The sequence below is a fragment of the Myotis yumanensis genome, unplaced genomic scaffold, assembly GCF_028538775.1.
Source record: "Myotis yumanensis isolate MYYU_CA2020_CCGP unplaced genomic scaffold, mMyoYum1.0.hap1 SCAF_2, whole genome shotgun sequence".
Classification (NCBI taxonomy): domain Eukaryota; kingdom Metazoa; phylum Chordata; class Mammalia; order Chiroptera; family Vespertilionidae; genus Myotis; species Myotis yumanensis.
In genome coordinates this window covers 3,480,483-3,495,497 of record NW_027223753.1, presented here as the reverse complement: position 1 = coordinate 3,495,497, position 15,015 = coordinate 3,480,483, and the positions used below count along the sequence as shown (strand labels likewise).

At 50.8% G+C, this 15,015-nt stretch overlaps 1 protein-coding gene across 11 annotated transcripts in view; it reads right to left on the bottom strand.

The window, feature by feature from the left end:
* The window catches only part of CAMTA1 (calmodulin binding transcription activator 1), a 674,030-nt gene that overhangs the window by 582,216 nt on the left and 76,799 nt on the right, over window positions 1–15,015 (bottom strand). Inside the window, exons 5-6 of one of the 11 annotated variants that reach the window (XR_011470178.1) lie at window positions 8,248–8,350; window positions 5,089–7,015 (exon numbers count right to left, since the gene is read on the bottom strand). The exons of 9 other annotated variants lie outside the window; for them this stretch is intronic. The gene's annotated coding sequence lies outside the window, so the exon portion shown is untranslated. Of the gene's footprint in view, window positions 1–5,088; window positions 7,016–8,247; window positions 8,351–15,015 lie in introns of those variants that run through there. One more of the 11 variants, XR_011470179.1, reaches the window with a different exon arrangement.

Genomic DNA, 15,015 nt, shown 5'->3' with positions numbered 1-15,015 from the left:
CTCCATCAGGATACAGTCACATCTAGTATTTCCCAACCACCAGTAAGAAACATGAGTCAACCGCACGGATGAACGTCAGCACAGGGCGTGGGCGAGCTAGTGGCCTCACCCTCGTTAGCTTTAACAGACTGCCCTGCCCCCGCACAGGCACGAGCCTGCAGACGAGGGGTCCATGCAAGGAAGTGGCGGGGGGGGGGGACGACACACGCAGTGTCCGGGCAGAGCCTCGAGGGTAGACTTCGTGCCCAGGATGCAGAGGGCAGAATCCAGGCTCTTCTGAACTTCAGGCTTGAAATGCAACCCTCGTCCTCATTTTCGCAAATACTCTTCCGTGCTGTGTCCGCCGACCCTGAACTTCAACCCTCACCTTTTAACAGCAGAGAAACCAGGTCCTCTCAAAGGGAAGGCCGGTTTCCGGATTCACACTCTGATCGGGCTTCAGAATGGAAGGTTAGCAAGTCCTGGCTCTAAGCTGCCCCGAGCTAGGCCCCGCCTCCCAGGACCTCGAGTCCCGACTGAAAAGCCTGTGTCCAGGCTTCGCAAAGGCCCTCGGTACAAAGCAGCTGCTCACGGAACATTTCCAGCTTCGTTACCAGGCTGTTTGAAACCGGCATTTTTCTGCCCTGAGTTTGCCACCATTTAGAATGTTGTGCTCGTTAGCAGTAATTATGGAACTGCAGCAGCCACTTCTATTTTTAAAAGGGAACCCCATTTAGCCTTCTTCCATCCTGCAATGTTTAAAATAGCTGGTCCGGTGATGTTTTCACTTGATTCAAACTGTCTGTGTGGATTTAAATACAGGTTCAGCGGCAAGCAAAGCAAGTCAAACATTTACTTTCTGTTAAACATCTAACCCAGAAGATTAAACCTACTTTACATTGAACAGAAAGCAGCCTGCACACCTCCCAGAGCAGGGCTGATGTGTAAGAGGCAATCAATTTAGGAAGACAGCGATGGGTTGCTTTAAACTCTTCAAAAAAGGAAAAATACTTTTGAGCCAATCTTTTCATGATAGTATCTTCCAAAGAACCTACAGAGCCTTTATTCCTTCCAAACCTAAGGCTTTTTAAAGGCAACTCTTGCCCCTAATTCCACATGAAATATTCAGCACAGCATAATTAATTTCAGCCGCGCTATTCTTCTTGGCTTTTATTGGGTTCAGAGAAATAGAGGGTGGCATCATGTTTGCAACCAACTTCCCAGCAACTTCGCCTTCAGTGAGTGGTTGGCTCTGAAATTGAACTGCAAATGCAAAACCGACTCGGAAGGCCTGTTTCAGGCCAGGACAGACGGAGGCATTAGAGGCAGGCTCGCTCCTGCGTCACACCCCGCCTGCAAGCACACGGCTGCAGTGCACAGTGCTCTGCTTCCGAAACGGTGCTGGCCCGGCACCCCTGCGCACCACTCCATTTTCAACATGCAAATCCCGGAGCCTGCTTCATTTCTCAATGTGAGTCGATCTGGTGCGTAAAGAAAACGGAAAGGGAAAAAGCAGGCAAGTAAAACCCTGAAAGAAATGTGCGCGCTGAATAAATATTTGGCTGGCTGGCTCATTTGATTTGCAGGCAGTGGGCTCGATGTTTTTGGTCATTATTGTAAATTATACAACCCACATCATGTTTTCCAGTCGGTGGCAGTAAACTACAAATGAACAGACACCTCCCTCCCTGAGAGGCGACCTGGGTCACAGGACTCCGACACTCAAGGACAGGGGAGGGGTAAGAGCCACTCAGTGACCCACAGCCAAGTCACCAGCTAATGGAAGCCCAGGGCCCCAGCTCGGCTAACTTCCTGGGGATGAGTCCCAGGGCATCCATTTTCAGCAAGTCCACCTGTAAACGCTCTCACCACAAGTTCACCCACAGGGGGCGCTCGCTGCAGCTCCAGGAAGGCCAGGGACCTCGGGGCCAGGGCTAAAGGGAGTGGGAAACTGACAAGCACCAAACCCACGAGAAATAGAACATTCTCAGCACCACATGCAACTCCCCCGGAACGTGCACGTGACGCTGGCGCCTCTGTCTGGAGTTCTGCACACACATCAACAGGGCACTCTCCAAGCAATGGTCACCCAGCTCCTCAGCCAGCCGCCTGCTGTGTAACTTCCTCCCAGCATCCAACCTGACGAGGGACCCACAACAACAAAGCTTTGTACAAAACTGCCGAAGGGAGCAGCAGCCCAGCCCTGCTCGAGGCACGGGACACCACCAGGCCTCGACCTGAGGCCGCCCCAGAATCCCAGGGGCCAGGCTAGAGCCAGGCAGGCACTGGGATGCTCTGTCAGCTTAAAAAATAGAAAAGATGGTTCTCTAATGAGACTGTTAGAACTTCAAAAGGTTAAAAATACCTTACTTCTTACACTTGACTTTGGCTTTGTAGATTCGTCTATGCTATTGATTAAAAATAAAAAAACACCCACCAAACTCAGCAAAAGTGGTCAGTGCGACTGAACAGGCTAAGAACAGCTGCCACTCACGGTTCAGAAAGGACCGGGGAGAGGCAGCCAGAAATGGAGACAGCCCCGAAACAAAACCAGCATGACAACATTCAACACCTCCACCATGGGAGTAGCTGTTAGACTTTACAGAGCACCCCCCCACACACACACACCTCCCTATCCTTGCACAAACATTTTACGACGCTGACTTCTACTTCTGACAGGGATCCAGATGTTTAAATAAGACGCTCCGCTTGCCTTTCAAGAACCGGGCCTATTTATCACTTTTTCAAACTACATCATCTCCTCAGCCAAGTGTCTCCGTGGCTCTTGTAAGAAAGATGCCGCCCGTGTCTCGAACGTCAAAGTTTCTCTGTTGCACAACGTGTAGCTCCAAATTCACAAAGGGGACGTGGCCTCAAAGAGGCTGCAGTTGTGCCGGGGCCTGTGGCCGCGTAGGGCGGCACAGATCATGATGCCCCGAAGGCACAGGACCGTGAGGTTCTGTTACATCAGCCTAGCGATGCTGACCTCAGGATATTCAATAGGATCTGGCTGAACAAAATATATAAATTGGCAATTAGGTATCAAAGCACTGTTATGCCTATTAAAAGCATAAGCGTGATCACTGGGGTAGGACTTGGCCCGTTTAGAAGGGGGAAGCAGCATTTTCAAAGCCACATCATTGCAGGAGGTGCTGGGAGGCAAGGCCAGGGGCTCAGCCGCTCGGCGTCGCCTCCGTGAACTTGGGCTCTGACTCTCCAATGTGGCCTCCCTTACTTCACCCTGACACATGCAGGGAGTGACACCTCTCCCTGCCTAGCTGCCTGGCTTTTATTAGTTATTTCTTTTAAAATCTTTATTGTTGAAAGTATTACAGATGTCCCTTTTCCCCCACTAACCCCTTCTAGGCTGCCCTCACCTGTCATGGTTTTCAAATAAACCAAATGAGATGTTGCCTGGGAAATCATTTTCTTAAAGTAGAACAGTACACAAAATGTGAGCTGCTATTATTTTTTGTTTCTATAATAACAATTCATAGATTCTCTATGTATTACAACTAGCCAGTGGACTTCCCAATGGGAAGCCCAGTACGTTTCTTTTTAATTTCTGAGTATAAGGAATGGTTTGGGATCTTGGGGGCAGGGGAACACATGTGCTTCTGCCTTGACTTAGGTCGCCAGGCACGAGGAGTGGCCATGAAACTGCAGACATGCCCGGCTGAGACCTGACACGAGCGGCCCACTGGCCTCCCCTTCAGTCCCACAGCTCATTAGCTGCATAAACAGGGAAAGTGTTTAGGTGTTAAGATCCTGGAAAATCAAAGATTATTCTAATGTCAAATGGGCACAGCATGGACCCAGGTAAAAACAGGATGGTTGGGAGCCAGTGCCACATCCACGGCAGAACCGAGGCACGCAAGGCAGTCATCTCAGCCACAGCACCGCGAAGTGCTAACCTGGCACCGTGAGCCAATCTGACCCCAGTTCACGGGGATGACGTAGGAAAAGTCACCCGCTCAGCGATGCTCGCAGACACTAGGGGAGGGGAGAGGGTATGGGACCTCTGTTCCATCTTTGCAACTTCGCTGGAAATATGAAATGATTCCAAAATAAGTTATTTTTAGATGTAAAGGTGGAGGAGCTTCTAGCAAGAGAAGGAAATTAGCACGTATTTAACAGCACTCACAGGTCACTGTGTTAAGACTTTTTCCCGTACCAGCTCTTTCCAACCTCACACCGTCTCCTGACAGGCCGGAAGCAGCAGCTCAAGAAGCTCGTGAAAGGCAGAGCGGCTCTCCCAGTCCCGCCCTTCCACACGGGCGGGTGGATCCAAGGCCTGGTCGGCCTGGCCCCACAGCCCACAGAGTAGCTGAGTCTGGCTGAGGGACCCACGCGGGAAAGGCGGGAACAGCCTTCCGACAGCAAGTCCACCTGAAAACGCTCTCACCACAAGTTCACCCACAGGGGGCCCTCGCTGCAGCTCCAGGAAGGCCGGGAAGCTCCGGGGCCAGGGCTAAAGGGAGCGGGGAAACTGACAAGCACCAAACCCAGGAGACACAGAACATTCTGGATGGGCATACACCAGCCACCCCGGGGCTTTCCAACCCCCGCCAGAGCAAAGAGCTCCCAGGAAGAACCCATGATGGGTGGCTGGCTGTCCAGAAGAGCTGTCGGGGCTGAGGGCCACGCCCTCTCCGCCTGATGTGCTGAATGCCATCAGAGGGCACTAACCCACATCATCACCCTTGAAAAGCTTACGCCACACATTTTAAGCTGCAGGAATGTTGAATGAAAACTAGATTTCACATCAGTGAAGTGCTAAGTATGTGATCTGACAGAGGCTTACTAGTACACATCAGTTGGTCATACATGTCCACTGAACCCCATAAAAGTTGTAAGTCACACATGCAGCACCAAGGGTGGGAGCATTTGGGGGGCGGGGTTCCAAAAACAGCAAGTTAATCAAATGTCCAGATTTTGAAAAGAAAACGAAGAGCTACACAGTTGCTCCTGCATCTTTTGCCGTCACGTAGAGAAACCTTCCGCATCTTTTACATGAACACACAGAAGCACACCAAGAAAAACATTTCCGCTGCTTCTTTGCCTTAAAAAGCCACTCTCCATTGAATTACAAGTGGACATTCACCGTAATAAAATCATAGTACAGTTTATTATGCGTGATTAAGACATGATTTAATCTTTCGTATGACAATCCTTGGAAGAATAAATGGCCAACATTTACTAAGGTTCACGCCACCATGGGCTGCTATTCGGAGCACATCACACTTAATACTCACAACATCCCTCTGAGAGGCTGAAAAATGCTATTTTGGTAAAAAGTTCAACCTTGCATTTCTGGAATGCAATCAAGAATTTTCTTTACAGTTGTGTCCTCCACTGATGATTTATTTACCCACAAAACTGTAAATGCAGATTTGTGGGTTCTGCCTCATTAACCACCTTCTGCAATTAGTTCTTCACCCCAGAATTCACACTTCTGATACTTTCACGGCGGATAAGAGCACATGATCACAACAGTTCAGCAATAAGTTTAATGAAAAATGCATTATGCCCTGAAAGATTTTTTGCGTTTGTTTTGCTTCGTGGTGCATAAAAATCTGGTCTTTGCTTTTCACACTTTATTTACAAGAAACTGAAACATATCACTGAGTTCATCAGAAATATTTCTTCTCTCTGGGAAAGAAAATTCAAGAGCAGCTGGGCCTTTGTTTTCTCTGGTTTGAGTTAATTCCTTCAGTGTGCAATAAATAACCAAAATGGACAAAATCTGACAAATAATATATGCCACACCTGAAAAAATGTTTACACAATTCATCACAAGTTTGCACCACAAATAAACTCACCTTGAGGTAACCGCCTGCCTCACAGGATGCTGCCTCCTGGGTTTGGTTTTGCTCTTTGTATTTAAAAAAAAAGAAAAAAACCTTCCTCAAATGTTTTCAAGTACAGTATTGGCAGCTGGCCTATCCCCACCCAGAGCCTAAAGATGGACTGACTACGACGTCTTGCAGGCGATCTGAACAAAGGTCATAAGTTAGTATTATCTAAATAACTGCCTCCGACCTACACCTCTGTCAATGCCCACTTTGATCTAGGATATATTTGGGGTTGTTTTATAATTGATGCCAAATTTATTATTTTAAGTGGTTAAATGTTAAGAAATATTTTAAACGCCTATCTCCTACCTCCTTGTCTATTTCTCGATGTTTCTTTACAGACTAGATGGCTTGATAGTAAAGTCATCCAGAGACATGACTCATGTTCTTCTCCATTTCTCCCTCCTCACCAGGGGCAGGGATGCTGTCACACAGAGTCCACCTGCAACTCACAGTCCCAGAGTCCTGCTGTGCCTGGCAGCTCCCAGGTACCCTGTACAAGGCCGCCAGTCATTTCAATCTCAACCAAATGTTCACATTTACCCCAAATCTCACTGCCTTGTCATTTTTTCAAGTCATCTGTAAAAGGCAAATGGAAAGAAAAACATTCAGATGCACTGCTGGCTGAGCCTCCATCATCCATTCATTCCACAGCATTACTCGGACTCTACGCCGTCCGGGCAGCGTCGCACTGCTGGATACAAGGGTGACAAGACAGAGGCCCTGCTCCGTGGAGCTTCCATTCTTGTAGGGACAGGTGTAACCAGCATGTAAATATGTCATCGCTCGGGTGGTGAGCACTCTTGGGAGATGAGAAGCTTGCCGCCCGAAAGGACTGGGACTGGCACCTGGGCATGGAGGCCTGGTGACCAGGTGGCATGTGGACAGAGACCTGCTCTCCCAAGCCAGACCAGGCCACGGGGTCTCTGTCACAGTAACTCTGGATGAAGCCAGAGCGGGTCACTTCAATCTATTCATTCTTCGTAACATTCAGTTCAAATTAATTTCGGGTTTTGAGGACAATTAATTCCCTAATAGAATCGTCTCGGAGCCATATGAGCTGGCAGGACGGCAGAGCTCCCCCTACGAGGCCGCCAGCTTCTCTCCACTGCCAGCCCTCCCGGCTCCAGCTCTGTGGACCCTCTTCTTGCTGCGCCCATGAACAAGTGTGTGGTGAGAGCCTGAAATAAACAAGTGTAAAATGGGTCAAGACCATCACTTCTATTTCTGTTTTTAACTGAAGAAAATTTGCCCCATTTCCAGAGGCAGAGAGAAGAGAAATCTGGATAAAGGCAAAATGAAGTACATGTTAAACATATGTACATGCATTTATGTACCCCACACACCACGACATATCTACCCACATATCTGACTTCTTCCTACAAGAACTCAAAATGGGATCTTTTCTAATCGGCTTTTTTGCAATCATTACAAAGTTATTACAGCATAATTTTATTGGGTTGTACGTTGTATCTTTATAAGGCCACAAAACTTTTTAAAGGATCAAATTAAAAATTAAAGATTCAAAGATGATCGAGGTTAAGGTTCAATGAACACTAATTTCATAGTAATTTTTACTGACTTATTCAGCAAACTCCTTAAGTTTTGGTTTGGTTTTTCTAACAGCGTGTCCGGGGAGTGTGCACAGAGGGCTCTCTAATCAGATGACACACTGATGTGCCAGAACACCGCGCCTCAGAGCGGCCCCTGCTACGGACTGGCAGCACACAGGACTAAGGGCGGGCATCTCACATTTCATCCCCAGCACCTCCAGTCGTTACTTCCTAGGCCAGTTTCACGGGTTGGAAAAACACAGTATTTAAAGGGATACTGCAGAGGAAAGGGCCTAGCATTCCCTAATATCTGTGATGCTGGCACGCTACAGGTGACTCCACAGCAGCCGCACAACCACCCTAATACACTCTGGGAGGGAGCCTGAGAAAACCGGCCCTTCCTAACCGGCCTCTCAGTACCTCCCCCGCTGAGGTACTCCTGGAGGAAAAGCCACAAAGGGAATAATTTGGGGCAAAACACTGAACTCTGTGCTGACGAGTCTTACAGGGCAAGTTGAGAGCATGCTGGGAGGGATGCCCAGTTTGGGACTGATTTCTACCCTTGAAATGGCTAACCATCAGCATCACTACTGAATTCCAGTGGATCAAGTTAAGTGACAGAACCATCGTCCTTGGGCATATGTGTCCAGTGCTCAGTGCCAGCACCCCCACCCGTGAGCTAGAAGATGGTATTACAAGGACGCACTGGAAGAAGAGCGGGGCTACTTACAAGGAAAGTCCTCGTCATGACATTTGTGACCTACTTCCCTAGGAGCTATTCAATTAATGAAGTAGTTCATTAAGATACCAGAACAACAAACAACAAACTGAAGGTTTCAAGGTGATCAAATGTAAATTACATTTTTTTTTCATAAAATGCGATCATCTCTGTGGATCAGCAGCTTCTGACTGGTTTTCCATTACTCTTTGCACATTTGCTCTCTGCCACCAAAATTTTAAGACCTGTATAAACAAAAACAATATTCATTCTCTTCCCCCAAAACAGTTACTCAGTTTACGTTTTTGGCTGGAAGGTACATTATCCTTCCCTTATTCGTGCCATTCCCCCATTCACCCACCCCATCCACGCCCCACAACCACGAAGAACAGACGCTGGGCTGGGCTCCAGGGGAACAGAAATAGGTGAGGCCCGCACCCGCTCCAAGGAGCTCCCAGCTGAGTGGATTACAGACCCCCAGAAAGAGGTCAGTTACAGTGTGCAGGGCAAGGGCCGCACCGGCTAAGGAAAGCAGTGCCGTGTGAGAGAGAACCAACAGGACAGGCTGTGCAGAGAGAAACTGAGAAATGAGTCCTGGGCTGCCTGACAAGCTGCCTGCCAGGCAGAGCAGAGCTGGAGGAAGAGCAGGCGGAGAGGACAGAGTGTGCGAAAGGTTAGAACTGAGCGCCTGCTTCCGAGTGGGGGAGGCAGGGGAGGCTGGTGGTTGTGTCTGACCATGATAGCCTGGGGGGTTGGTGTTTCTCTACCTTCACCTACATCTACATTCAGGGATGGAGCTTCGGGCTAATGAATACAACTCACAAATACTTGGTAAAGGCAAATCCAGACGCCAACACAGAGCCACGCAGAGGGGCGAGCACCCAGTCTGCGTCCCCTGAGGACAGGGGCAGGGGCTGGCCTACTGTAGCCACACATCTGTCTTGGTGAAGGTGATGGGGCTATGCTGGTTACAGGTGAAGTTTCAGCAGTAAATTTCTGAAGGAATAAATTACAAGCTTAAATGCTGTAATACTTTGGCTTTTTTGAGGCAAAAATTATAAAGAAAATATGCTAGTGACCCAGATCTAAATAAAAAACACCGAGCAAATGTCACCGCGCTCACTAGTCTCCTGGACACACTGACCTTCGCTTCCAAAGAAGCTGGGATTGTGCAGGCACCAAATTAAGTGATTATGTTCACAATGCTTTCGAAAAGCTAATACTTTGGCTCTTTTACATAATGTCTTATAATTTACAAGTGGCAACATAAAATGGCTCTTCTTGTGCTGGGATCCATTCTGATGTCATAAAGATTTATGTGAGGAGGAGTGACTTTATAAGCAAAACACCGCTCAGTGGGGAGAAAAACCTCAAAACAAATTGCAATAAAGCCATTAATGCTCTTTTAATTTCTTGCTTAATTTCCAGTGTTTGGTATTCATACTCTTCCCCATCAGATGGAAACACTTTAATTAGAATACAGAGAGCTTAGGCAAACTTGTGTCACGAGTGAGCTTCCACTATTACTAAGCGGTGTCTACCGAGTCTCCTGCATGTGGATGCAAGGGTGCGAGAAGGACAATCTATTTCAACGTGCACAGCCAGTGAGCTCCCAGGGGCGACCAGTCTGGACGCTGACCACACAGGCTGCCCGGCTCTCACGCCTGTGACATTGGCTCATCACTCCCCCAACGCGGAAGTCATCCAAGAGCAGGAGGCTCAGAAACACATGGCTCTGAGGGGGCTCTTCTAAAGATGGGGGTGGGCAGGATTTGGGGCCATTTTTTGGTTCATCTTAATACAGCAGGAAACGAACTGAAGGGAACCTAAAGACGCTTGAACTTGATAAAGGTACTCATGGGGGCGGTGCCCATCTACCTTCCCCGGGTGCTGGGAGCACGGCAGGGTCGCAGCATGTGCTGCCCGGGCTCCTCCTCCTGATGACAAGCTAAAAAACAGCGTCCTGACCCCATCATCAATTTTCATTAACCTTTAAAGACACGGTGTGGATCAAAATAGATATACTTTCTCCGCATGGTCCAGGGTGGCCATGCCTGCCTCTCAGCCCTGGGAGGGCAGGCGGGTTTGTGTGCGGGGTCTGTTTGACAGCCTCAGAGCTACCGCATGCGGCGTCTGCCGGGACTCACACACGCAGGACTGCTGAGCTACGTACAACTCCAAGAAGGGGAGGCTTCTGCCAAAATAAAGACAGGAATCTAAGATGCGACAAATAACAACAGGGATCTGAAGGGCACTTTCTCCTGAGGAACACAGCGCGGTGAGCTGCTCACACTGCATCGGTGTTTTCATCGGTGTGTCAATGACCCGTCTTCTGGATACAAGTGAAACCCCAAGTGGAAAGGTGCCATTTTTGGAAGATCCTGTCAAAACTATGGCCTTGTGTCCTGAAATCTGACCCAGAAATCGCCCCAAACCCATGATTCCAAGGAGGTGCCACTTTAATGAGGCAGAACCTGGCAGATGCTTGGAGAAGTGGGGAGAGGGTCAGGGTCGGGAAGTCCTGCTTGGTGGGCAGAAGGTCACAGCAGTGCCCACAAGGCACCGGCCCCTGTAGAAGCCATGGCCTCCCCTCCTGCCTCTCCATCCCGTTCCTCTCACCAGGAGTCATCAGTGGCTTCAGATCCACATAGAAAATCTTTATAAACCTTGGCCTCTCTGATCCTTGACCCTCTCCCCTCTGACGACCTTGGACTCACCTCCACCGTCATCCCCAAAGCCCGAGAGCCACTCGGCTATTGAGCATGGAAATGTGTCTGGTGTGAAGTAAGATGTGTGCAAGTGTAAGACCCATACTGGAGCTCAAGGCTTTGTACAAAATAAATGTAAAATACCTCAATAATTTTATATTGATTATATGTCCACATAATACTTTAGATATATTGGGTTAGATAAAATATATTATTAAAATTAATTTGGTTTGTTTCTTTATGCTTTCTTGAAGCATGGCTACTAGAACATTAAAAATTACACCTGTGGCCTAGACTATACTTCTATTGGACAGCACTGCCCTCGCCTCGATGTGAAGCAGACGAACCTGCCCTTCATCAGAACAAACCCAAGCGCCCCCTCCGCCTCTAGCAAGCAGCACCCAAGCCCCGGCTCCCCTTCCTGTCCTCGCTTCCGCGTGAAGCAGCTGGAACCGGGCTTTTGTCCTCTGCACCTCACCAATGTCACGAGTGACCGCCGGGCTGCCAGATCCATGGTCAGTTCTCAGTCTGACTCTTAGTGACCTTGAGCTGCACCTGACACCCACCCTCCAGGCTCCCCCTCCTCTGCTGTCCCTTCTCATCCTCTTTTGCTTCCTTCTCCTGCCTCTTAACACTGGGCAGCCCTGCCCCTGCGGGCACTTCTCTCCCCATCCACTCACACCCTACAGGACTCCACCTCTGGGAGCTTGAAGGACGAGCGTGCTACATGCTGAAACCCAACAGTCTAGCTCAAGTCTAGGCCCTCCTCTCCACGTCACACTCAGGGTGCTGACTGCCATGTCAACACCTCCACGTGGCAGGCAGAGCTAACACGTCCACAGCACAACTGTGGCTCTTCCTCAGCCTGTCCCCAGCCTGCGGCGCCCTCGGGGTCCCAGCCTCAGTCAAGGTGCTCCCATCCCTCCAGGGGTCAGTGCAGAACCAGGGCACCACCCCGCCGCCTCGTTTGCACCTGACCTATCTGCTTGCTCTCTGAGGCACATCAGCCTCTGACCACTCCCTCCGCAGGTCCCAGCACCCTCCGCCCTTGCAAGGATGGTCTCCTCGCCACCGCAGGTCTCCCTGCTCCCATCCCTATCCCTAGACCAGGGAGCAGCAAACTCCTCTTAAAGGGCCAGACAGAGAATAGTTGGGGCTCTGCGGACCAGATGGTCTCTGTCATAACTACTCCACTTGGCTTACAGCTCAAAAGCAGCTCAGGCGGTAGGTGAGTGAAGGAGCGTGGCCCCGTTCCATAAAGAGGAACTGAAACGGAAAGTGACTTTTTAATTCTGTACCGTTTTCATGTGCCACAAAATATTATTCATCTTTTTTTTCAACAACTGGAAAACGTAACAAGCATCTGAGTTTGCTGGCCGCACAAAAGCAGGCCACAGGCTGACTTTGGCCCCGAGGCCGTCCTTGCAACCCCTGCCCTGGACTCCTCTCCGCACTGCGTGCACAGCGACCCTTTGAGTCACGCCGGTTCCTGCTCAGATGCTTCCCTTCTCATTCAGGGACATCGAAGACCTTCCCATGACCCAGGGGCCCACTACCTCGGCTCCTCCTCCCACCACCCACACTCAGAACGGCCCCACTGGCCCCCTCCTGTTCTCCTCGCCTCACTTTTGCTATTGCCAACCCCACCCCACCCCTGGGGGCCGGGGCCTTGCTGTTCCCTCTGCTGGGAACACTCTTTCCTCAGATACCCACGGTGCCATGTCCTTCAAATCCGAGCGAGACCCCTGTTCAAGTCCCTCTAAAACAGCACCTGCACCCTTCAGGACATTAAGCAGCTACAACCCTCTATGCAGTTCACCTAGCTTCACTGCGCTGCCATATTTACTACCATCTGGCATTTATCCCTTTGTCTACTTAGGAACTCACAGACTAGGCCGCTTTTTAACAGAAACAAAACAGCCTGGTGTTCAGGGCATGAAACGTGGAGGCGGGTGGCTGGCCGGTGTGCCCCAGCACCGCTCAATGGCGGGGTGACCCTGGGCAAGTGCACCTGCCTGCGCAGAGCTCAGGAGGGAATGCGTTACCAAGCTCACTGAGGCAGATAATGACTCCATTCCTAGTACTTGATTTCTGTCTCTTGACCTCCCCGCCCCACCCTCTTGGAGGGGCAGTGCCTCATCTGTCCGGCTTAGGTCCTGGTACCCAGGACAGGGCTGGTGCTTGAGTTCAGTAGCTACTTCCTGGACAGATGAATACGGGTTTGAGCTGAGTCACTGTGAGGTGGGAGAATACTCACCACCTGCCCATCATCCCACAGACAGCAGGGAAGTCAAGCTTCCCTCAGACCCACTAGAGAGAGAGCGAGGACCCTCCCTCCCCCCCGCAGCCCTGCTGCTGGTGTTCACGTGCTGCCCTGAAGGGAGGTATAGCCGCCGACCAGGTCACCTCACAAGAAACTCCCCACAACCTAACACTGTGCTGTGGGCTCAAAAGCTCCCCGTCAAGGGCTCTGACCTAATGAGAGAAGACACCGACTTGATGTGGGGCGGGTTCAAGTTCGCCTGTGAAAGGCCAGCTCTCTCTAGGCCAGCCCGGCAGAGCCCGGCAGAGCCTCCTGAGCCCCAACAGACTGCTTACGCAGAGGAGTTGATACGGAACTGACTTCTAGAAACAAAGACCATCTCGCCCCGTCGGGGAAGTCCGCCCCGAGCAGGAGGTGTAAGAACGTTCCGTCTGCCCGTTACCCCAGGTGCGTGGCCCGGCGCTCCTGCCGGACAATTGAGCTGATTTACGGGGCGTTAAGGCAGTGACCACACTCCCAGGCTCTGCGGTCTGGGGACAAGGTCTTTCACGTGAAGGTAACTTATGTGTGTCCCAGTGTAACAAGAACTCTTTTGCAGTGAGAGGCCCAGCTCCTTTCAAATACACGGGGAAGATCAGTCACTCACTCTCCTGACTCTCACCCGAGCTGTTTCCCAGCGAAGTCAACAATAACCCCTTCAGCATCGGATCCACCAGAGAACACCCGGGAGCGAGGTGCAAGGGGCAGCACACAAGGCAGCCGCTAAGGATCCCGCTGCGTGACTGCCCACCTGCACTGAAGGCCACACCTCCGTGAGCGGGGCTGAGTCAAGGGCCCTGAGGGGAAGAAGGGGCCGAGGGGCCCCCAGGAGGTGAGCAGCAGGGCCCCGCGGCCAGGCACCGGAGCTGTGGCGCACGGGGGAAGGGCCTCGGAAGGGATGCGCTGTCTCTCTCTTATCCTGTGCTTGTTTTTTAAACTCTGCACTTGGCTGGTGATTAAGGTCACAGTGACACAGACAGCGCGGAGGACCTGCGTGAGCCGGCTGGCCCGTCCCTCTCAGCACCGCACTGCTGTTCAGTGGGAAACCTGGAAACGCAGGCTGGGCCCTAATTGAACCTGCATTAGCTGAGGAGCCTAAATAACACTCTGTCAGCTCTTGTGACCGAGCAAACCACACGCCTTGTGATATCCCAGCTGGCCTGGCAGTGCCCTTGACTGGAGGCTTAAGAGCTTCGGTTGGGGCATAATGTTGATGTATCGTCTTTCCATTTCAAACTGCAATGATCACCCCTGGATTTGGCATCACACAGAGTGCTCCCAAAATTAGATTATGGCTAGTTAATGGAGCACCCCTCCCCGCGGGAGCCCCCCAGAGTGTCGCTGCTCGCCGCTTTGCTGGTTTGCAAGAGGGAAAAGCCAGGGCTGTTTGGTTTACAAGATGCGGGGATAAGAACCATCTGCCTGGTCTGGTGTTTCTTTAATTAAAACTTTAATTACAGGTATATCTCTGCGCAGATCCGTGCAGCCTATCCGCTCCTGTTCTTAATTACCTGTGCTAATGAGCACGGGAGGCAGAGGAACGTTTGCTGAGTGTCTACTATGTGCGAGCACTGACAGGTGAGAGAAACCCAGAGCAACGGCCTCGCAGAACTCGGCCTTCCCGCCAGTCCTCGTGTGTGACAGATGCCAAAGGAAGGGACCAGTCCCAGGCCTCTGTTTGGGAGACTGAGGGCTGGGAGGAGTGAAACCCTCAGAGGGGTCAGCGCAGGAGACCGAGGGCAGCTGGGTGATCGAGCCTGAATGTCACAACTGGGGGCAGGCAGATGCGCTGCCGACTCCCATGCGGCTCTCTGAGCTAACCTACAGGTGGGTGTGCAAGCCCGGCTCAGGCCGTGATTCTGAGGCGCGTCACACAGCAGCTCGGTGACCACCAGCACCG